At 35.7% G+C, this 25,083-nt stretch overlaps 1 protein-coding gene across 4 annotated transcripts in view; it reads left to right on the top strand.

Annotated features, from left to right (window-relative positions):
- LOC110382306 (uncoordinated protein 58) overlaps positions 1–25,083 on the top strand; it is a 367,231-nt gene that overhangs the window by 189,787 nt on the left and 152,361 nt on the right. For 2 of the 4 annotated variants that reach the window (XM_049842939.2, XM_049842936.2), the window contains exon 2: positions 1,334–1,413. The exons of the other annotated variants lie outside the window; for them this stretch is intronic. The gene's annotated coding sequence lies outside the window, so the exon portion shown is untranslated. The remainder of the gene's footprint in view (positions 1–1,333; positions 1,414–25,083) is intronic. 4 annotated transcript variants of the gene reach the window in all.

Below are 25,083 nucleotides of genomic sequence, written 5' to 3'. Positions count from 1 at the left end.
CACCATTTTCAGAGGCCCAAGCTTGCCATATCACATTTACTCAGAGTAAAATCAATTTGACATATCCGAACGCGAGAAAGCAAGTGACGTCGCCCGTCACGAACGGCTATCAATCATAACGTGACAAAGTAGACGCATCTATCTGATGCTACTTAATGACCTTTGTGCTGTGATTTTTGCAAAAATACTCGCCCCATCTCTGCTTCTCTTCATTAATTTCCAATAAGTCTGAAAGAGATAGGTAGAATTTTGTCAGTGTGGAGTTGAAACTAAGAGAGTCGCCCGAAGCGGCTCGTCTCGCCCTTTTTCAAATTTATCGGATCTTTTTGTTGGGTTTTCTCTAATCGTAGATGTCCGTTGTCATAATCGCTTTTTTTTCCTTTTTTTGAGCAAAGACATAGGCTTTATTGCTTGGGACGCGATAACGGTGTGTTTGTCGTACTTTTTACGGAGTTTGAGTTGTCACAGTAAGACTTAATAGAGATTAAGGGACAATTGTGAAGATCACGATTACATCTTTGTTATTATTGTAACTTGGGAAAGTGCTTTTGTAAGTAGGCTTATAATACTTCAAATAAATGATCTATATTCCTAAAAATTCTATCTCTAGGACTTATCACAATTTCTAGGACATAATTTCTTTTTTTTCGTGTTTCTATGTTTACCATGAATGAATAAATAAATAAATGAAAACCTTCACACAAACCATAACTAAAATGATCGCACAAAAGTCGGGCTAAAACAACAGTACACTGATACACCTCGAGCCACACAAAATGGGCCTCGCTACAGATCTTGGCTGGAACTTGGGAATTGGGCGCGTGACAATGGCTCAATGTACCAACTTGTGTGTATCTCTCATATTTTACTTTGTAAATGTTCAGCTCTCTTGTTTTGTACTGAACTATGTTTTTTTATGGGTTTTGTGTATATTTGGCGAATTTTGTAAGACGTTTTATGGGAAACTGGGTTTCAATTTGTTTTGGTATTTTAGTCGATATTATAATTTTTTTGTTGATATTCTGGCGATGATACAGAATTATGTTTAATATTGATATCGGCTTAGAGCAAGCAGTTACCGAGACTAATTCTTTAGGACTAAAATTGTCAATGAAACATAATTTTACACACGCCAAAGGATGTCTGCATTCTATCTTTACGTACCTGATCTGTTCTACCAAAATTCAATCAACCAGCATTTCCCAACAGAAAATAAATCAACAAAAACAAAACGGATTCACGCAAAGGTATTCTCGGATTCAATGGCGCTTACACTTAAAATATGAAACTTAGTACAGCAACTGTTTATTGAGCCAATATTTACTTGTTCCAGGTAAACTGGCGAGCTGCCAAAGGTGTACGTTTAATAAGTGACCGACTTTATCACTGGGACGTCGTATTTTATGGACAAAGGTGAGCAGATTGGTGAGTCATTTTTTTTGAATGGAAGTGTAATTGAAATGTGAATTGTCTGTGATGTATGTATTTTAAAATTAATAGGCAGAAAGAGATTTTAAAGATTATATGGGTGATCAAGATTTACATTTCAAAGAAAGGACATTGCCACCCGTTGGGCCCCTTATTTGTGATAGAGTGTCAAGAATATTTTATTATTAAAAATCAAGTCCTAATTTTATAAAACTAACTATTTTTTTTCAGAATTTCTTGTACCCTAGCATTGAAAAACATAATTAATATTTATTTTATTGAATCTAAGCTAGTTCCGCCATTAAAACTTAACCTGAATGTTGCCAGGTAGACAACAGACTATCTCATTTAAGTGTATTTTTATAAAACTGTTTGTTTTCCGAATAAAAATAAAATAAAATAAAAAATAAACTATATCTATAAAACGGTTACACATACCACCATATATGGAATACAACAATAACACAATAATTAGTAAATGATATTATTTATAACAAATCGATTTAGGAAATCAATTAACAAAATATTTAACATGGTAACATCTACTCGGAACACTACGAATTTTTGACACTGTTGACTATGAATTTTCACGTACATACGAGTTACAAAGTTTTTTCAAGAAAAACAGACGTTTATGTGGTCGTTCAACTCGAGCCTTAGTTGTTCCCATATGTAAAGAAAAAAGGCCAAAAACATTACTTCGGTAGACAAGTTTTATCTATCACTACTAGTGTCACTTAAAATTTACTAACAAAAATCAAGCTGCCAACTAGAATTTCCTAAGAAAACTTCTAAAAGTACACCTGATAGGATTCCACGGTTGTCACTCGCAATCAAGGTCTAGACAAGTTTATATAGTGTCACTTAGTTTAGTGATAATATTATAGTAGTAAAGTATAGTATTAATTTGTAAGTTGATACCACTTCTAGTGTACTAACTCTAGTAACTCTTTTATTTAATTTACGTACATAATAATATCTACGGCTAGTCTTACCAAGGGGTATCGGGTTGCCCGGGTAACTGGGTTGAGGAGGTCTGATAGGCAGTCGCTCCTTGTAAAACACTAGAACTCAGCTGCATCAGGTTAGACTAGAAACCAACCCGAATATAGTCGGGAAAAGGCTAGGCAGAGTATTTAACTAACTAGGTTTTCTTTATCAATTACATAGGAAGAATAACACATAGGAAGTGATGAAGGGCGGGCGTTTTGGGGCTGTCTTTTGTAAATTTGACCTTCAAAAAGTGCTGGTTTTCAGCATACTTTGAATAAATGACTTTTGATTTTAGCTTTTATTTGTGCCACAGTAATCAATACCTACTTAAACACTTAACATGATTAAGCAAACGTCGGTACAACTTCTAAGGTAAGAGTACCTAAGCATTACAACACTTCGGTAAAAAGGCTCAACTTAATATAGTTAGCCATACTAACCGCAGTGTCTTTAAATATATTATGTTATTGTAGGCTGAACCAATTTCGTTTTCGTTCATTCTCTTGGGTGTATGCTCAATTAAGGAATAGGCCTTTTTTGGAACCTTCTTATAGTAATTGGTTTTGAAGTGTTCTGTGCCCAGTAGGCGTTGGAAAAGGTTAAGGTGCACTTAGTATTTTATTAATTAATGATAAATTAATTATATTGCAAGTTCTCCTTAATAAAGGAAGAGTTAAGGTCCATTTTAGAACTAAACTGAAGAGCCCTTGTGCGTTGCAGAATTAATTTTCGATGTTAAGACCCGATGATTGATTGATAGTTTGTTAAAAGGTAATCTTAAATCCAAACACACTGTATAATAGGTCTGATACCGGCCGAATACCTGAGCTTATTTTATCACTTATCTCTACATATAGCTCAATTCAACTATAAGTCAAAATTATGTATTGCGTACAGTAAAAACATGCTGTGGTCTTGAAATCGTTCATGTTCCAAACAAGGTACATTCGTCACGAGATGACAATGATCATGACTATATGCATTTCTTATGTAATTAAAAAAGTCTAATACATCTAATTATCATTTAAATACTTCTAGAATTAAAATGTCCAACCATTTCCCATTAAAAAGCGGCACTCAAACAAAATCTTTTGTCTCTGTGCAAAGAGATTTAAAAGTACAAAATGCAATTCCCGGACTCCAAGCGCCTTACCGACTTAATTCAACAACTATACAGAAAAAAAAATAAAAATAATTAAATAAAAGAATGGAGAAAGATTAAATTACAAGTCTTTGTAGCTTCTACAGCCTTCTAGAGGCTATTTAAAGACCAGCTGTTGCCAGTAGGAACGAAATAGGAATATTTTAGAAGCACTCAAAATATAGTTTACGTGAACGCGGCTTTTACGAGGTGTAATTATGTTCAACAGATGTAATAATGCTTTTGCTTTTTTTAATGGGAACGGCAGGTGTTTTTCAGAGCTGTATTTTGAGGCACGTAGAAGCATCTTGTTTTTTGTCACCTGCAGATTTTATACCGTAGTTGCTGAATTCCGCAGTTTCATCCGTATCATCTGTGTAGCCTTTTTCTAGCTGTAGTCGCATGGGTGTCCCATCAAAGTAGATGCAGTCGTGTATCCGTGATTTACATGGAGTGATTGCCTATCTGAACTACTTAATCCAATTACCTGGGCAACTAACCCTTGGTGAGACCTGTTATCAGATCTTCTGGCTTCTGACTGCCAAAGGTCTTCAAATGACAGCAGAACCCACCAATTTAAAGTACCTTCTGAAACATATAGTTGTATGGATTTATAAAGCTATCTAAACAAATAGATTAACATTTTTTAACCCTTAAACAACCCGTTAAAAACAAAAGGTATTTTCGAAATTTAAAGGGAAACAAACTCGAGTTGTGGAAAATATCCGATTTGCAATCTGCGTTAACGCGACAAGTAAACAGGTTGGAAAGTACAAAAAAGGGGAACAGACTAAAAAATACTTTAGAAGGGAAATGTGAGTTGAAATCCTTCGTGGAAGGTTCCGTATTTATCGTCCACTTTTCGGTAGAGTTTTTTGGGTATTTACTTAATAATTTTTATGCAAGTAACGGTTAGTTTTTAACTGAAAGGATGAACATTCAAACTTGTGTGTCAATTCAGAATGTAAAGATAGAAAATGTAGATACTTTTGGTAACACTTCATAGTTTGTTTATAAAAATAATTGACAGTCAGACAAATGCTGGCTTTCGGGTAGTGTTTTGCCTAATCACGTAAGGAACTCTAAAAAATATAAGCGTTTTCGCTTATTTTTTGTCTCTTTTTAGAAGTGGAACTTGAAAGAGGTGCTTTAAAATGTTTTTTGTGTTTATTTTGTTTACAAAACCACTTTGGTTTAGTAGTTGCACGTGTAAATGCTGTTTATTTAGTGGTAATAGAATCATCATTTGTTGATGCCTTTTTACCCAACTGCGTCAGAAGGGTTATGATTTTCGAGTAATTTATTATTGTTGTTTTCCAATTTTTAGCTTTGCTTAATGTGAATATCAGTCTGCTGCAATTTATTTACTAAGATTAACCTTTGTTCTACCTTTATACTTGTACTAGCTTCTGCTCGCGGCTTCACCCTCGTGATGTGTTGATAAAAAGTAGCCTATGTGTTAATCCAGGAAAACACCTATCTACATACCCAACCAAATCGGTCCAGCCTTTTTGCGTGAAAGAATATCAAACATACATCCATACAATCTCACAAACTTTCACATTTATAATATTAGTTGGAAGTTGGATTATAGATACGAGGCTGAGAAAAAACATAGGCTACATTTTATCCAGATGCGGGAAATAGTTCCCTCTAGATGCGGATAGAACCTGGATTTAATAGGAGTTTTAATCCAGGCAAACGGTTAGTAACATTTCAAAACCATTAAATTCAAACGAAATCCTAACAAATAAGTTTAGCAACAAGGAAACGAGATCCAAATCCAAACAGCTTCTGAAAGACATTTCGTATACATTAAATGTACGTGCTAATTACATTCAATCTAATTGTTATGTTCAAGCCTAAAGTTTTGTATCAAACTTCTGTATTCCTCCTATTGTGTATATAAGTAAATAGAGATAGGTAACGGCAGTGGTTTCGGTTTCGCTAATTTTGGGAACTTCTTCCCGAAATGTATGTAAATGGATAAAAAGTACAAATATAGGCTCTTATCCCAATTTAATTTGGGTCGGCGCATTAAGTCTTCTCCTTAAATACTCTTCTATCTTCCGTCATCTTACGAGTAATATTCTTTCTAACCATATCACCTCTCATATAGTTCATCATTTGTTTCTTTGGTCGTTCTCTTTCGCTATAGGTATCCGTCCACATTCATACTCATCAACTTCCGCACAACATGGTCCTCTTTATTTCGCATCACATGCCAAATATTTCTAGCCAAGTTTTAATCACAATTCATTCAGCCATTTGCGCTTGACGAAGAAGTAACAAATACACACACTCACCAACTTTCACCTTTATAATATTAGTATACAGTTGTATTGGCCAGAAGAAAATTATATACCTATAGGTTAACAGCGCTTTCATACTAGTAGGTTTTCCGCTCGATTTTTCTGAGTACTTATGTCGCGCATATGTGAGCGACCACAAACAAAAATGACAACTACCGACAACTAATCAAAACTCAAACCACGCGACAGATTTTTGCAGTGCGAAATATTTGCAACAAAATCGACAAAATCTTCGAGTGTGGAAGTGCCGTAACTTGATGTTTATTTAGATAGGTAGTTAACCAAAGAATTCTAAACAAATATAGTTTTTTTTCGAATTTTGTTGAGGTTCTCAATCTCAAAGAAAGTGTAATGCAGAGACGGAGAGATAAAAAACAGTATAAATTCCGTTAACCAAAAGTTACACAGTTTTCTTTAAATTTGGTCTAAAGCAATTTACCTGTGGCTACATTAAGAGCGTTGACATTAAAAGCTGCGTAAGTGCTAAATGGAAGAGAAAATTAAACTAATGAATTAGGTTTAGAGGCGAAACGTTGGTCGAAGTGTCTTCGCTTAATGTATGGCACGTGTAAACGTTGGTTCTTTTTAAGGAATAGTTCATTTTAGAATCAATTTTTATATTCTGCTAGGCCTGCTGGATTATTTAAAAAAGTTACAGCGGCCCTGCAGTACAAAGGGCTCTAGAAGGAACATGGCGGGTTTTAGTAAGAGTCTGACAGTTCTTTCCACTACAACCACAACTTGATAATATAATTCATATAACTAATTGAGTTCCATCCACTACAATCATTAATTGTTCATTAAGCTATACGATAGTGAATAAAAACCATAAGTGTGAATCAATATTAAGTTTTATAAAAATGGCGCCCAACGTGGGACTCCTATGTAATATATGATGATTCCCAAAACCCAAAAAGAATCTTATAAATATATACACCGTGACATTTTAGTCGTCTTACAACGGCAGCCCACTTCATGTATCCAATGACTAGAACACGTTCATTAAAAAAATATATATATTTATGACATTTGAATAATTCAAAAATAAAAATAAATTCATTATTATGACGCATGACATAGATTATAAAAACACCCTGTAGTGAGCGCGGCCCGAGTCTTGTATCAATGGAGCGGCGCAGCGCGGCGCGGCGCGGCGCGGCTTCTTTATCAAAGTTCATTCACCCTAGCGCAAAATAAGTTTCTTACTATTGCAATCTTAATGTTCTCATTATGTAGCAGTTTGTAAACTTGCACTCTTACTTAACTTGTAACACTTAATTCCAATTCTTCCTTCATACTTTTACGGGCTTAGGACCGTCAGAAACATTTTTCGTAATAAAACCAAAACAAAGTGATGTAAGTTGACAATGACGTACCTACCTATTATCAGGCCTCTGTCACTCTCTGTACTTGCGCGCGATAAGGGTCAATTCCCACTGAAAGAGCAGCGGCCGGCAGCGGCCGTAAGGGTCAATTCCCACTGAAAGAGCAGCGGCCGGCAGCGGCCGTAAGAGCACGGAAAATGTAAGAGCGCGGCGCGGTGCGGCGCCGCGCTCGCGCTCAATCCCTTGCAATTACGGCCGCTGCCGGCCGCTGCCGGCCGCTGCTCTTTCAGTGGGAATTGACCCTAAATGCCTACCGCTCGCTGGGTTACCGGCAGCCCCACGCGGCTCAGGGCGCACACACAACAGTCACACGCGCCGCGCGCGCTCCAATATTATTATTTTTATTTCGTGCGGGTTGATCACTTCTCGGTTCCGTAACATTATTAGATTGTTAGGCGCAGCGTACAATCTTCTTGCTTCCCTTAAATTGTCACCAGCTATTGCGTACACGCGTACCATTTGTATATATATTCGAGTAGCGACGGTTCCTATCACTCATCATGCAAGACGTATACCCTATTCACTCGTAGGAATCGCGAACAACACTTGATTACCGGTAGTGCGCGCACACTTCCACTTGCGGTGTTCGGACGGCAACTGAGCCACAGAATGACCTTTAAAACCTATTTTTAAGTAAAAGGCGGCATTTATCAAAGTCCACGTGGACTCTTTGAAAAGTGCCGTCGTCGTCTTTGGCGGTGCCGTCGTGCCGCTCGTGGAATGAATCTCATTGGATGACAGTCCACGTGGACTGTGCTAGATTGGCTTATGATATTTTGTCTCGTAAAAAATGGAGATGGAACGATCACTCGACTCGAGCGCTGGGAAGGTACCTACTTTCTACCGTTTGATACGTAAACATTATTAACAGGATGTTTCTTATTTCTAATGTATTATTTATTTTTCTTTGCACCTATTATCTTAATTAATGCTATAAAATTAATAATCATGTCTAGTGGTATTTTATGTCGGATACATTCAGTGGACCACCTTTGTAAGACGACTAAAAAGTCGCGGTGTATACAGCTCATCGGAGTGTCACGAGAAATCATTAAAAAACTAAACATAGCACCTACTCAGTAATTTGAAATATATAATGACACAACTTCCACATATTCCAATGTGCCTCCTACCTAAGACGCTATTTAAACCAAACTTTACCGTAACGAAATCCAATACTGGGAAACATAGCCTTAGTAATAATAAGGCTTAGACTCCCCACAATCGCAGTTCCACATGTAATTGAAACCTGAGATGGTATCTAATAAGATACATGTAATGGGATTAGCCAATTAAACTAGTTTTCTGCTAACATGGGAGACGGGTATCTTAGAGTATGTAACGAACTGGAGCCGACATGAGTAGAATTTTTTATAAGAAACTTGTAATTTTGTATGTGGAGGCAACGGAACAAATATTGATAACTCACGAATGAATTTTTAATCATATTGTTACACACAAGACAATTTAAAATGCGTGCATAAACTTGAGGTACAATCACGTGCAATAATAATTAGAATTTACCTTCAATAATCAAATAAAAAGGGGTTGTAATGTTGGTGTCCCTAAGAGATGATGTACCTATTTTGTAGTATTGTGGCTTCCAAAATACTATAGTAGTAAAAACGTTAAACATAAATCAACGTAACAGAAGAAACTCGTTATTGAATTTTTCTAAGTGTAATATTATTTTCTCTTGACCTCGTGGCTATGACACAGTAGATAAGTACGATAAGTTGTTTAAATGTTTTAAGTTAGAAATAAAGGTGAGTTCGGCTATGGTGTATCTGTTATGGACCATGTGATTAATTCGGGCATTATGTATAATGCCCGAGCATTATGAATAATGTCTAGCTTTATCGGGCCAAGTGATTAATAACTATCTTAACTACATTATTTATCACATTGCACGGGCATTATTATATTGCTACATGATAGTTGGGCAATTTGATAATAAGGCTATATTTTATGCTTTGCGAGGGTGGCAGTTGTTCTAATAAATAAATCCTGTTACTTGCTACATATTTTATGATTATTGTTTTAAATTATATGTTCTATTTAATGGGAAATTATAAGTCTAGCCACAAAATTATTTATTGGACAATTGTCATCTAATTTACTAACTCGGCCTCGTTTTTCTTGATCTCATTTTTCTTGGCTCGTTTTTTTTTATGGTAGAATTTAATTTGGATTCAAAACATTGTATTAAAAACTGAACTTAGTGACGAAAGCGAATCGCTGCAAAACCGACTCCACGTAGTCTTGTCTGCCCTACCCCTAGAGTGCAATTCAAAACCGCGTAGGCACGGAGGGGCGAGGCGGCCTGCGAGCTGAGGCGCAGGTAGTTGAAGCGCTCGCCGCCGCGGCTGAGGTTGGCCGGCTGAGCCGGCCAGCAAGTCGAAGCTGCGGTGGTGAGCGTGAAAACCATCTGCGACGATAAGCTCGCATGGGACCGCCGGAGCCCCGCAGCGCCGGAGCCGTGACAGAAGCCATGCTTGCTGCATGTTGCATGCTTACTTCTATGCTCTGTCAATTGATATGGGATGTGTTATATTTAGTTTATTTTAAGTTAAATGTCAAAAACAATAAAAAAAAAATGAAATTAAATATGTTTGTATTACTTTGCCCAAAAGGTTACGGGCAATATGTATAGTGCCCGGTCAATTTGATTGTTTGAATAATTATTATCAAATTGCACTCTCATATTGGGCATTATTCATAATGACCGGGCATTATGTATACTGCCCAATTTATCACTTGGTCCATAACATATCCATTTGTTTAAATGCTCTAAGCTACGAATGGAGGTGTGAGGTCGTGAGGTAACGTTACTAACGTTTGTGCTTTTAATTTTCTACGGGATGTTTCTTTAGTGTCGTTGCAGCTATTTGTGTTGGCTTTACAAACTGTTGCCAGTAGTTAGAAACTGCTGTTTATTTCAAAATAAATGTAGGTCATCAGTCCTTTGAATAAAGTTCAAGATGTGTTTGTTTGGTTGAACTGTAGTCCGATTTGAGAGAATGAATATAACAGCGTTTAAGTTCTGTCGGCGCGTAGATGGGCAATCTTGCCATGATGAGCTACTCCGTGTTTCGGAAGACCCGTTGAATTCTCGGCTGCTATTTGAACTTGTTTGGCAGTCGTTACGGCAGAAGCTCGAGAATGTGACCAGACCAGATTTACCAAAGATTATGAATTAACAGGTAACTCGGTAGATGAGATCAGTAGGCAGTCGCTTCATGTTCGACTGGCAGCTGATCCCAAACTAGTTTAGGAAAAGGATTAGGAAATCTTGAGTAAAACACAACTTAACCCCATCCACCTTTGCTTTTCATATGCACACGTCCATATTTTTTCACCCAAACACATCCCAAAAAGCACAAATTCGCTCACATTTTTGCACCTCATAGCTCTAAAGTTTAATTATCGACACATTCCACTTCGCAATCGGAATTTATAAGTTGTGGAAAATTAGAAAAGTTGGGATTCATTTCAGGTGCTTCCAATGCTCAGAAGTATGGTAAACTTTTCAGATCTGAAACTGGGACGATAGTATATACGTTTATATGAAGTTCTGTTGGCAAATGCGGATGTAATTATGTTCGGCGCTTGTATGGTTTGAGATGATATTATGTTGGGGAGTTTTTTAATCTATTTTACGGTTGTGTATGTTTTCATCTTATAGAGTAATACATGTTTTTTAGGGTCCCATAGCTAAAGGGTAAAACGGGACCCTATTGTTTTCGCTCCTCTGTCCGTCCGTCCGTCTGTCACCAGGCTGTATCTCATGAACTGTTAGTTAGACAGTTGGAATTTTCACAGATAATGTAGGTATTTTGTTGCCGCTATAACAATAAGGGGCTCCCATACAACAAACGTGATTTTTTTTCGTGTGCGAGTGCGACTCGCACTTGACCGGTTTTTAATTACGGTCATGAGAATTATGACTAAAACATGGGCTAGTTTCACGAATATAATTCGACTCAATTTAGCAATGTTAATGTGGTTTTCATTGGATGTTAATCATAATTTGTGGTTTGTGAAATGTACCAGCTATATTCGATTGGACGGACAATTTATTTCGATATTAGTTTCAATCGTTTTTAATTATTTCATGTATGTATGATGGTCAAGTTATTCTTTTCCTGTTTTAGAGTTACATTATTATTTACAAGCTGTTCCACGTTAGTCTACTCATGTGCCAAGGGAACAACTTTTTGCATCTGAGTAAAAAGTAGCTCACGTCTTTTTCTAGACTTTAGACTATCTGTGTACTAAAACATTTAAATCATTTCAGTAGTCTTGGCATAAAAACGGGATAATATAGAGATGAGTTTCTTTTATTGACTTAATTTATGTAGCTCATTTATTTTGCTGGTAATTTGACGTTAATCTAATTTAAAACCAAGCCGCATTTAATTCTTTAATTTACCTCATTCCCGCAGAAATAAACTTCGGTGCACACAAATTGTTGTTAAATGAGACTGCACCGGTATTGGAAAGCAATGCTTAAGCGAAATTTATTGTTTTATATTTAACCAAAATTAAACGCGGTGCTGGTTAAATTTAAGACACGATCTGCGAGGGTATAGATAATTGGGGTTATTTGCTTTGCGAAAGTATTTGATATACTAACCTAAGTATAATGTAATGAACGTATGTATTTGTGATGTTCTTCACACGACCGTGTACGTAGTACCGACAGTCACACCACGTAAAATACTAGTACTCAGCAGCATTCGGTAACACTAGAAGCCGACCCCAACATAGTTGGGAGATGGCTCGGAAGATGATGATGCTTATACTATTCTACTGTAGGTACTGCCCTTTATTTTATTATATTATTGTGCACTAGTTATTCTAGATCCCCAACCATCTTATTCGCGCACTAAGATAATACAAATATCATCTAAAACGGTCACCCATTTAAGACCTACGATGCCACAAACAGACACACATAACAGTTAAACTTATGACACTCCTCTTTTTGCACCTAGAGGCTAAAAAGCTAAAAGCTATAATGACCTGCACATAAACTGTCTTGTATCTCTTAAACCTTCCTCAAAACTTACAAATCATAGTTAAGTGTGTCTGAACTCAAATTGTAAGGTATAGCTGAACTGAACTTATTTCAGTGCAGCTGTGAACTTAAACCTACAGTTTATCCTTGCTCTCTAAAATAGGAAAGAGGTACAGGTTCAAATGTTTAAACTTAAAATAAATGAAAAACGTGGAATAGAATCTGGGCATCAGCATTTTTTAGGAAGAAAAGCTTTTCGACGTTTTTCAAGACGGATTAGTGATATACCAAACTATGTAGGTACTTGTGTCTATTCTTTACTATTTTTTACTGTTAAATATGTATCTGAAATAGCCCTCATCATACTGGTATATGTCTGGTTTCAGACCAATATTTGTCGACTACATGAATTAAGCATTTTAAACGTTTAAGTTTTAAATAGGGACAACCATCTACAAAATATTTTTATTATTATTTGAAATGTGGCCACATAAAATTGATTTTCAGTCTCTAGACATAAATGTATTTTTCAAAACTTACGTCTTCATAAATTCTAGGTCATATTTACTAGCCACTAATTACTCCATACCGTGTTGGGAATCTCTAAGATTTTTCAAAGGCTTTAGAGATAAACTCCTACACTAATTAACTTTCTAATTAATATGACGAACTTGTTTAGACTTGCGTTTTATTAAATTACAAGCGATTTATATTCAAGAGGGAAGCCTGAAAAATTGGTATTCGTCTTTTGTTTATTTTTTGAAAGTAAAATGGTTAGTGAACCTCAGTTTTTTTGTAGGTTAATGGATATTATTTACTGGCCCGATAAAGTAAAATAATAGTTTAAAAAAAATATAATTGAAATTGTCTATTAGATTTTATAATGGTTTGTTTATAGCAATATCTAACTTTACTTACCTACTCTCTCTATAAGCGCCATCTTGAATAAAAAAAAATATTAATATCCTTCTTTGAGGCGAAAAAAGTTGTTAAAGCCAGTTTTATTTCGTTTGATGAGACCGTTATTATCCTAATTAACAACCGAGACAACACAGAATTTCTTAAAACAGACTAAGAAAAAGCGAACTTTTCGCCAACTTTGACATTTCGCCAGATGTCAGCCGATGTTCACAGTTTTTTACGGCTTTTCGTAAAAACGTCCCCTTGTATATAGGGCGATATTTCAACCTTAATATTTCGGCCAATTCTACAACGCGGCCAAGTCCGAAATTAATCCTGTAAAAACTTGGCAAGTGAGGCTAAGACAAGGACTACGTAAAACAAATGACAGTATCATGCATAGTAAATATTCTGTCATAATGTTCCCACTAAGAGTACACACTACAAACTTTTAGTCGGCCGATAGTTTGTTTGGGCTGAAGGTCTCTGCACACAGCGGGCGCGGCGCGGCGGGACGGGACGGCGACAGGACACAATGTACTAGATCGTCGCGTCGCATCGCGTCGAGCAGGACGGCTCTGTGTGGCGGCCTCCGTAATATCTAGTACATTATAACTGCTCAGTGTCGAGTCGTCCCGTCCCGCCGTGCCGCGCCCGCTGTGTGCAGAGACCTTTAAGAAGCCAGTAAGTCTGACACCAGTCTAAACACGGGGTATCGCGTTGCCCGGGTAACTGGGTTGAGGTCGGATAGGCAGTCGCTTCTTGTAAAGCACTGGTACTCAGCTGAATCCGGTTAGACTGGAAGCCGACCCCAAACATGATTGGGAAAAGGCTCGGAGGATGAGGATGAGTTGGTTTGGGCTCAGAAATCAGTAGAAGATGAATGGTAGTGCGCACATTACAAAGATCTGGTATTTAGCCGGTATCAGACCGACTGAAAACTGTGACTGAATTGTCGTTTTTCTTTCTTTGTCGTTTTTGAAGTTTTTTTTCTCTGTCGTCCGACTAAAAGTCTGCAGTGTGTAGCTAGTCTAAAATGAGTGAATTTTAAAAGTGTTATAAAGATGAGTTAAGAGGTAAAAGTTGGCGCGTTAGTTTCAACATGATTGGTTGGTCCAATTAATTATGGAAGAGTATTTGTGAGAAACTTGCCAGGACATAGTAACAGTGAAATATCTAAATGAATTATGAATGCTTTAAAGAGTACAATAAGGGTACCTACGTCAAGGGGAAAAAATAAGAACTTAGCATCATTTTTTATGTAATCAGCTACTTTCTTTCTTTATTTAAATCATTATAGTTACTCTTACTAACATTTTAATTAATATCTATCTGGTAAAAACCAAAGAAAAACCTGCAACCAAAAAGCATATTTCTTTTATTTCTTAAACTGTGCAGAAGACTTTTTCCCATAATCATAATGTACATTATCACAGTCAATCATCAAAAATTTTTCAATATTTTTTGATAATAGTGACTTCCATTAATCCATCCAAACTTTTAAATCTACTATTAAATTCTACTAAAACAGACATAACTTTGAACATAGAAAATGCACTTTCGTATTCAAAAATTCATTTCAATTACTCCAATGCACTGCATTGTAACTTAAATAGAACTTAAGTTAGTTGGCGGCAGGTGCACTGCGCTTGACATTTAGGTGTTAAGTTCAAAGATCACGCCGCTTAAGTAGTCGCAAGTTACATGTAGCAAGGAGAATCTTACTTGGAACGTAATTGAGTATGTCTTTTACGCTCATTTGTGCTGTGTGGTTTTCTGTTTGTTTTAGTAATGTATGTGAAATTAAAGTTTGTAAATGGACTTGAGAAAGCGCAGAAGTGTTTGAAAGCGTCTATATGCTTGTTAGAATAATGAGCCTATATAAATATAAGCTGATGTGGCGAAGAAGTCCATGGACTGGCAAACGATGGCAAACAACGAGGTGATTAAATGTCTGCGACCTAAAAGGGTCGTGATTGATACTGGAAGCTTCCAACCAATCGGGAGAGCCACTTAAAAAAAATTCAACATATAGGTGATGATAAAGAGCATTTTTCTGTTTACTTACAGCCAATTTCTTCATCAAAAGTAAAAGCCATAGTAATGTCATAAAGTAAAAGTTATGGTCAAACTCGTTTTTTCTATTAGTTTTGCTGTCACTTTAGCCTTGAAAAAACGAATTTGATCGTTACTTTTACTTTTGACATTACTTTGGTTTTTACTTTTGATGAAGAAACTGGCCGTTAGATTAAAAAGTGGCCATTGTTTGTTATGTCGTTATCATATATTTAGAGCATTTTAAAGAACTATACATTGATACACTCAAAACATACACCCCTCCTTCTAACAGTCGAGTAACTGCAATTAAAATGGCTAACTATCATAAATTACCAGTTTGAACTATTACAATTTACAACCAGTCATATTAATACATAAACTAAAGTCGACAAAACGTTTATTTGCAGCAACTAAATGAAACTGTTGCAATTATGTGCAACAAATAATTTGAAGTAATTTATGCATTGTACGGTTTGAGGCAGCGTATTGTATCGAGCTATGGTGTGGCTCATTGATTTGTTGCATTAAAGAGGCCTTTGTTAAGTTCTGATCGTTCGACTCTCGTATAGTAAAGAAAATAGTGATATAGTTAACGGGGGGAGGTCAGATAGGCAGTCGCTCCTTGTAAAACACTGGTACTCAGCTGCATCTGGATAGACTGGAAGCCGACCCCAACGTAGTGGGGAAAATGCTAGGGAGATGGTGATGAGATTTTCCATGATCATCAGCCTTGTTATTTGTCCCACTGCAGGCTTCTGGTAATACAGAAATGGAAATTGCGGTAATCGGAACTCATGCTCAAGGCGGATTAGCGATTTTTAACTTTGAAGGCTCGATTACATGACCGCGTTTTAATTTACAATTATTAAGTCGTTGAGGTAAAGTATAGACTTAGAAAGAACTATCAAAATTTTGGAAAACCACTGTAGTAGTTGCCAGATGCAGATTAGTACAGTATTTTACATAGTACGACTGCTTATCTGACCTCCTCAACCCAGTTACCCAAGCAACCCGATACTACGACTACTAAGACCCCCAGATAATACTCAGATAATAGACTCAGAAATGAACTAACATTTCCTGTAAAATACAAAACCTACTTTATGCGAAGTTGGTAAAAAGAGTAAATAAACATAGCTGGATTGGATTGCTTCCACAATAAATTTTCATAATTTGAAACGAAGCTTCATTTTGTAACGAACAAGGGTGGAATAAAAATGCCTTTTCATATCGTTACTAGTTGTTTGAAAACTAAGTTCATTTGTTAGCTGTTTCTGGCTTGGTTTTTGTATTTGTACTTACTACTGGTTTGTTGGGTATGTGTGTACTTGCGTAAATACTAAATATGGATTTTAGTTTTATATGAGTACTATTAAAATATTTTTTTCATGAATATTGTTGCAAACTTTTGAGAAAAGTTTTCTAAAAATATATAGGTATATACGAGTAAGTACCTAAGTATATTTACAACTTAAAATTCGTTCGTCAAACTTATTTATTTTCTTTCTAATAACTTACTATTCTTACTAATGATAAGTATTAAGTTGTATTCCAAAACTATTTTTAAATGTTTACGCAACTACGAAAAAATCATCCAAGTTCAAAATTGTATTTTTACTAACAAAAAATAGTTCTTTTTCTCGACTTCCTTTTTCATCCCACACCAAAAAGTTTGATCAACGAATAATGACAAGTACAATGACCCTACTACTGTCAGCAATAACGAGGTAACCAGGTTTAACATTTTCAACTTTACCCAGAGCTACAGTAAGCTAGGTCACGTTTATTCTACGGTCCATGTACATTGTACATTCACGGAAGCTCGATCACCATTTCTAAACCGATGCATATTCTATGTGCCTAGCCACCATGCAACCACGGCCATTGAATGGCAGAAAAAGTAAAACTGTTCAACTTTGCTGCTATGAGTCAGAATGTGTAACTGGATTTTATGAATTCAGGTTAGTTTTTTGTAGTGGGTTTAGTATCAAGTGTAATACTTGGAAGTATCCATTTTTTGCTTTTTTTTCAGTTTTGTTAGTTTATTGAATGAAAATGTACATTAAATGTAGTCCTAACCATATTGTAAGTAATATGGTGTGTAGTTTTCTTTCAAAATATTCGTATATCGTTATCTTGTATGGTTCTTTTACATTTCAAGCCAATTTACAAAGCTACCAAGATTAATAATATTTGCAAATTAAAAATGCGTGAGGTGTAAAAAATAATTGGAATAAAAATCAGTTACCAATTCTCACTTGTGAGCAATCGAACTTTTGTACAACCATTCGCGAACCAGTACAAAAGTTAATTTGAATACTCCAATACGTACAAACTCCTTTCGAAATTGATCGATTCGAAATTGTTCGAATTTTGAAAACGTATTAATTGAAACCCAAAAGTTATTGCACCTCCGTAATGGAAAGTAATTAAATTAATCGATTTCAAAACGATTTTCATTTTAGGGGTTTTATCGATTGTAATTTTGATCGTCGAATTTGATGAGTTGTCGAGTGGTGTCTGTCGTTTATAGCTCTTTGATCTTTTGAGGTATTAAATAAACAATTTCGTAATAAATAATTGTTATTTTCGAGTGTTGAGGTGATCTGAGAAAGCAATAAAGAGGCCTTAAAAATCAATATCTTTTACATAGCTTTAGATATCGTGTCCAGTATTTGATCCTTGAAGATTTGTTACGAGTCTATAGTAGGTAAAAACTCCATATCGATAACATAGCAAAACCAATACTAAGTAATTTTGAAAAGGCCATTGATGAAAAAAGTTTTTGAAAGGTACAGTGATATTTAATATGTAGACACACAATACTTGGCCGTCGAAAGCAACAAATTCACCAAGCGAAAACTTAAATACACACACAGAAAATAAAAATAAAAAATAATTAAAAACCAAAATCAAACGCACCAAAAACTTCTAAGCATCTACCAAAACCAATTCGAGTACATGTCAGCACACAACTGTTTCGTAATTGATACATGTTTCAATTGTGCGCGACTGTCCCACGGGAGTCAAGATTGTGGTAACCAGTTAATTGGTTGTTCGAATCTCATTGTACCTGGTACGGTACGGTACGGTATGCGGTTGATTTTATTCGGTTTTTCAACGGAATTGGATGGTTGCTCTCAAGGGACGGTTGATGTGGAAGAAATTAAGTGAGTATTACTGTTCGATATTTCTGAGTGCTGGTTTTGGTTGTGTGTGTTTTATTACTTTTTGGAGTGAGTTTTTGAGTTGTGTCGTTAGAGGTAAAATTGTTGTAGGTATTTTATGTACTGACACACTTTTTTAGATTCTTTTTATTACTGCGTATTGTTTCTTCAAAACAGTCAGTAAGATCACTACACTAAATGCCTTCTATCACAATTGTGATGTCATCAAATGGGAATTAAATTCAACCTATGTCCTTTACATAGGCCCAAGTTCAATGACAGCATAAGCTTAAGAAACGTCAAAACTAAAACTTTGACGTTTTTCAGAGAAAATATTGTTTTAAGAAAAACGGATGTTTATGTTGTCAGCAAACTTGGGCTTATGTAAAAGGACTTAAAACGGATTGATTTTCCTGAAACGAAAATATTTGAAGAATTTCATGGACTAAAATATGACCAACTATGTCTTCAAGGCACATTATTCACATAACCCTCACAACTATTTGTCCAAAGGTTATCCAAACCAGAGGTACAGCAACCCCCAATCAAGGCTAGCAACCACAAAATTTCATCACGTGCCCAATAACCCGAATACAGCTTATAACTGAAGTGTGGAACATTCCTGCGGTATATTCAGCTTATCAATATGCATTCCGTTTCGTTCGCCTAATACGTAATTGTCGAGCGTACACTGAGTTTTGGGTAGATAACTGATTTTGGTGGTACTAAATTATACATGACTTAGCTCTGAAATCTACTGGAAATCTATTGAATCTTTTTTGAAAATTGACCTATAAGAATCACATGAATGTCATCTAGACTTTTATAGGTGCAAATTTTATAAAGAGGCAACTTTTAATTTATAAATACCCAATGGGTTCCGTAATAACTGAACCGATTAAAAAAATCATTTTCGGGAAGATACACTATCCCCGGGTGACATATGCTATACTGGAAGTATATGTATGCAATCAGAATTATGGAATGCAAAATAACATACTGCCATCTACAGCTTTAAGAACACACTCAAATCTTGATGAGTATCGAAAAAGCCTATAATCCTAATAGAGCTAATAACTGAAGTGTGAGACATTCCTGCGGTATATTCAGCTTATCAATATGCATTCCGTTTCGTCCGCCTAATACGTAATTGTCGAGCGTTCAGTATACTGTACACTGATTTTTGGGTAGATAACTGCTTTTTGACGTATTAAAGATTTATGATCAACTGTACTTATAATCTTTTAGCAGTTGATGAAATTATATACGCTAAATATTTGAAATAAGACCACGTGTAAGACAGTGTCAACCGACAAAATAGAAAATTGGACAACGAGTCTTGGGCAGCTCCTGGGTTGCAGAATCTGGATAGTGGAACATTTTATTAAATACCTTTTATACTAATTTTATTATCCACACATCCTTTCGAATTTTTAGAGACCCAAGTATATTACGAATCTATTGAACCCCATCATGTCTGAATGTGTTAGGTTATAATAGATCCTGATACTGGGTGTTCCCACTACCCCCGATATACAATCAAAATTACGTGCAAGAGCCAATATTTAATAATGAAATGCAAAATAACATACTGCCATCTACAGCGATAAGAACACACAAATCTTGATGAGTAACCCAAAAGCCTATAAATCCGAAACAGTGCTCCCAGCAACACAAATATAGTGGGTGACATTACAAACACACTATATTCGACGTACACACAAATATTTACATTAATCAAACAAACATGGATGATTATCCGTCTATGATAATCATACTCCAAAATTAAGCTCACATTTCAATACGTGTGAAGGCAATATATTGTACGTATGTGAACATAGGTGGTACGAGTGTATAAGCACGCACGCATTGTTGATCCATTTTTAATCTGCGCAGTCTCTGTCAAAGTATCATAAGTGTATCAGTAAGCTAAGTTGTAACAACATCCAAAACTAGACAAAGTGACTTGGTTCCAAGAATTTCTTTGAAGATGAATCATAAAGAAGAATACTATGTTCCAATTGTTTTATTTCGCAAAAGCAGTTGAGCCTAACCTGTGTATGTAAATGAGTATATGCACATTGTCACTGTATGACTCGGCAACTACACCACTTCTTAAGTGCCACTATTGAGCGCTCTTGAACTTATTCTTACAAAGATAATGTATAAATGATTTTTGCAATATCGAAACAGTTTTCACAAATACATTATCCATAGGTTTAATTTACTCTCGACAAACGAGTTGAAGTTTTAATCAAAAAACAAATGAGAAAACGAATTGCGTTCGTTTCCAAGAAAGCTGTGTAAAAATAGATGATGAAAAGCAATGAAGCCAGTTTCATGAGGGTGAACGTACTCTGAATATACTAATTAATCTCATTCATACTCTCCATAATAAATCAAGGGAAGACAACTGTGTACATAATTTCTTCATTAACATTTCTTTATTAAATGTGTGCAAATAAAACATTTAATTTGTTCTTAAATTCGTTTTTAATTACGTTTTAATCTGTGGCATCTTTGTGTTAATTTTCCTTTTTGGTATTGTTTCCTGGTATCTTAGCTGAAGTTGTAATATACAATACCAAATGTATAAAGTTATCGGCACGAATCTTGAGCTCTGACCTACATCTGCGCAGAAGTGATTATTAGCAAAGAACCAATCCCGAGTGACGGCTATGACGCGATGCACTGCGGGTCCATCACCGCTTTAGCCCGCCCCCGCGCCTGACATCATACCAAAAAAGGGACCCCATAAATTACTTCTGCGCAGGTGAAGGTCAAGATTCGTGCCGATAATTATACTGGTTTGTTTCCTTGAACAAATGAACATATGGTACTAATGCTTCCTTCTTATTTGTTTCTTCATTACGCACAACCATTCGATTCCAAATATATAGAAAGATCTCGTTAAAATTAGAAAAAGTAATGATAAAGGGCGTGAAGACGATGATCCATAACATTTTTAAATTCAAATTAAGAATAAACAAAACCTTAATTCACGCCGATCTATTCACCCTCATACAAAAGCAGGATCAAGTATTCTAATCTAGGTAGCACCAAAACTTCAAAGTCTAGCGTGGGATGAAATATTAGATACACATCGGTGATCCGGCCTCAAAACTATGAAGGTAGCATACTAATGTTAAGGAAATCGTTAAAACACTTTGAATAGTCACTTAGTACAGTTTGACCCACGATCATGACTTGAAACTAAATCATTTTACGGTAAATAGGTCAACGGGTGAGACTGAGGGTAGGATGATCGCGATTTGAATTTATTGGGGATTTCAGGTGTGGAGTTTTTTGGGACGTTTCCAATGACATTTAGGGAGATTACAAACGTTTTTCTGTGTGAAATTGGTCCTTTAGTGATAGAGGACATGACGTATTGGCTGTTACAGTAGAAGATAATTTTGAACATAAATTACCGTTTGGTTATAGTTTGATTAATATGTGCCCTTCTAAACTTATCGTCTTTCTTACCCTAATCATAATTATTTGTTATCGGCTCAGCGTGTTTTCTTGTTACATAGTCTTCTATCTGCCATTATAAGTAACATCTTTTACAGCCACATCCATTTTTTACACAATGCATACATCATTTCTTCTATGCCTGCTTTCTTAACTCTTCTCGTGAATCTTGACTCGTCCGGACAAAAATAAAGTAAGCTATATTATTTTTTGTCACAATTGAATTATTATCTTCATCTTCCCAAAAAATCTTTGATTACCAAAACCACAGCAACCCTCCTAATGTCTCCCTAGTTAATCTAAGCCGTGGCTCCGCAGTCACGTGCCCAATTCCTCACACACGCCAACGATGACACGTACCGCCGACGTAGGACCCGGGCCTTTTCTCCAACCCTTATGATCGAAGGACCAGATTTAATGGGATTAAAACTAAACCAACTTTCGTAAGTGTTCGTGATAATGTACAGCAATTCTGGAGTTAATTACACTTCGTCATAACTTGTGTGAGTTTGGGTAAATAGATCAAGTTGTTTGGTTAGGTAAATATTTAAGGTAATGTTTGGTTAGTTTTGAATTTTGGTATTAGGCTTATGTAATTTGTTTTGAGAGGATTATGTTTGTTTTACTATTATGTCCATAAAATGTGCATTATAGCAGTTAATATTTAAAACGCTGGTCCATTGAATTCACTGGTTCGTTGAGTCGAGAATAGATAAAATAAACCTGAATAAGATAGAAAAAGAACCCCAAAATAAACAAAATTTCAAACACCAAACAAAGCACTAAATTGTTTTAACGTTGACAATCAAGAGTAACAATAGTACTAAAGAACGAAATAAAAATCAGCACTAACACAAAACGGATAGAGTCACGAGCGTTTCGTAGTAATGAAACTACACTTTGTATGTTAATATTAACGTTATCGCGAACAAACTATTGGAGATAACGCAAAAACTGCGGAGTTCGATGTTCGGTTTAAAAGTCAGAATTTTATTGAAGCGAAACTGTTTTATTCAGGAGTAATTCAATTTGTAGTGGAATGTTTTAAAAATGTAAAATTAGTACGTTATTTTGATAGTCTGTGAAGTTTTTAGGGTATTGGATCTTGGCTGAGGATATTGACAAATAGCGATGTAGATTTTATTTACTTGTAAAGCAATAGAAAGCAAATCTGAAAACTGATTGTGCAAGCTGTAAATTTTGGCAAACTAATATTTACAGTTTCTATTTTATTTCTTGTAATAAATCGATGACCCATTTGACTGAAGCTACATCATTTATTATTTTACGTAGATGACATAATAGTCTTTTCACAAGGTAAAAATTCTACACCTCCTAAAAGCTACTAGATAAATGAACAGTATGGAGCACAAACACATTTTAAAAAGCTGCCTTTATGTACCCTGGAGCGAAGCCAAGAGCTACGAATAGTAGTACAAAAATTTATATCCATTTTGCTAAATTATTTCACATCAAGTAAGTGTACAACGTAAAGACTTAATAGAAGCAAAATTCAGTAGCTTGAACTAAATCTAAAGAGTTAAAACAAAGTTTCACCGTCCATTTCAATTGAAACTTTATAAACTAACTTAGTGAATGGAAGAAAAACACAGTGTGTATCAGCTTCTTACACTAATAGAACAAGTAGATTCGGATAACTAAGAACTGTGAACGTAAACACAAGAGAATGTACCACTAATTGACCAGAAATGCAATGTTCAAAGGTATTAGTAACATACATTGCTAATTGGCTCAAACCATATCATGCGTTAACTCAGGAAGCTCTCAAACATACATGAGGCCTTCATCTTGGTTCTACGTTAAGCCCCTCGTACACAGATTCAGCGACATCTACAATTCCCTCAGTTCAATATATAATCACAGTCGATTGGCATCCCCGTTTAGAATAATCCCCTGTCGGTTTCCTAGCTCGCGACTACGTAATAACTCCCTTGAGAGTACAACTTTTAGCGAAATTAACAAAGTTGGACCCCTCATTGCGCTCGGATCTCGAGCAACATAAATTGTGATGAAATTTGAAAATAAAAATAGGCTCAGGGAAAATTTAAGGCTTAACTGGTCTGGATTGTTTAAAGGCAGTTAGGTGCTTGATCAATTTAACGCTCGCTATAATTCGTGTGGGTTCTTTGGGGTGCTTTTTTATGGATTATTCTGGAGTTTGTTAGATATTTTTATTTGATGATTTTAGCTGTTGTTCCGAGTACCCTTTCTGGTTTTTGTTAGTCAATGTTATGGTGCTGTTTTGAAACATTTGTATTTGTTTTGGGTATTAATAATAATGATGAGGGTCTTGAAGTTGTGGTCTACTTTAATATATTTGTTTCACACCTCATTTGCTGTTCCTTAGCATTTGCGTTATTTAATTATAGAAACAAGGTAATAGGAGATAAAAATCATATCCAAAGGTGTAATATATGTCAAACGTTAAAAGAAAAACGAAATGAAAAGGTAGACCGCAGTAGTACATATTTCAAAATATGAAAGTTCAAGAGACCAGAAATTAGGTTGCAGCGTCTACCAACTTTTCAACTCACTACCACCAGAGGCACAAAGGGTATAAAATAGTTAAGGCTGTAACATTAATTGGTAAATTAATTAAGATCCCGCTTTAATAAGACAGTTGACTAACTTGTTGCAAAGTTTCTATTTCTCGAGTTATTCGACCAATAAAAGTCTGCAAGTTTGCTCAAATTAAATTTTGGCGTCGTTTGTTATTCGGTCGGTTTGAGATTGGTATCACTGGGCTGGTCCTTTGAGGCGTGTGGAAGTATTCACAGACCTTTATTAACTTTGATAGTGGTTGTTAGTTTTGTAGTAGTATTATTATTTATTTTTATTGACTTAGGTTAAGGGGTTCATTTAAAAGGGCAAAGTTTAGATGTGATATCATTAACCTGTTATTAGATGATACTGTACCAAAAGGGATAGAATGAAGACTATGGAGGAGGCCTTTGCCCGAAAGTGGGATAGTATAGGCTAAATAAAAAAGGGAAGCTGACGACTGGCAGGAGCTGGATACGAGAAGCTGAAAATCGATCCAGTGGCGTGCACTTGGAGATGAATATGTCCAGCAGTGGACTGCGATAGGCTGATAATGATGATGATGATGATGAAAAAAGAGAAGTTACTGTTCCACTTCATTAAACAAGAATACGAACACTCATTTCATTGGCTTTAGTCATAA

Source organism: Helicoverpa armigera, chromosome 22 (assembly GCF_030705265.1).
Source record: "Helicoverpa armigera isolate CAAS_96S chromosome 22, ASM3070526v1, whole genome shotgun sequence".
Taxonomy (NCBI): domain Eukaryota; kingdom Metazoa; phylum Arthropoda; class Insecta; order Lepidoptera; family Noctuidae; genus Helicoverpa; species Helicoverpa armigera.
This window is presented reverse-complemented; position numbering and strand designations above follow the sequence as displayed.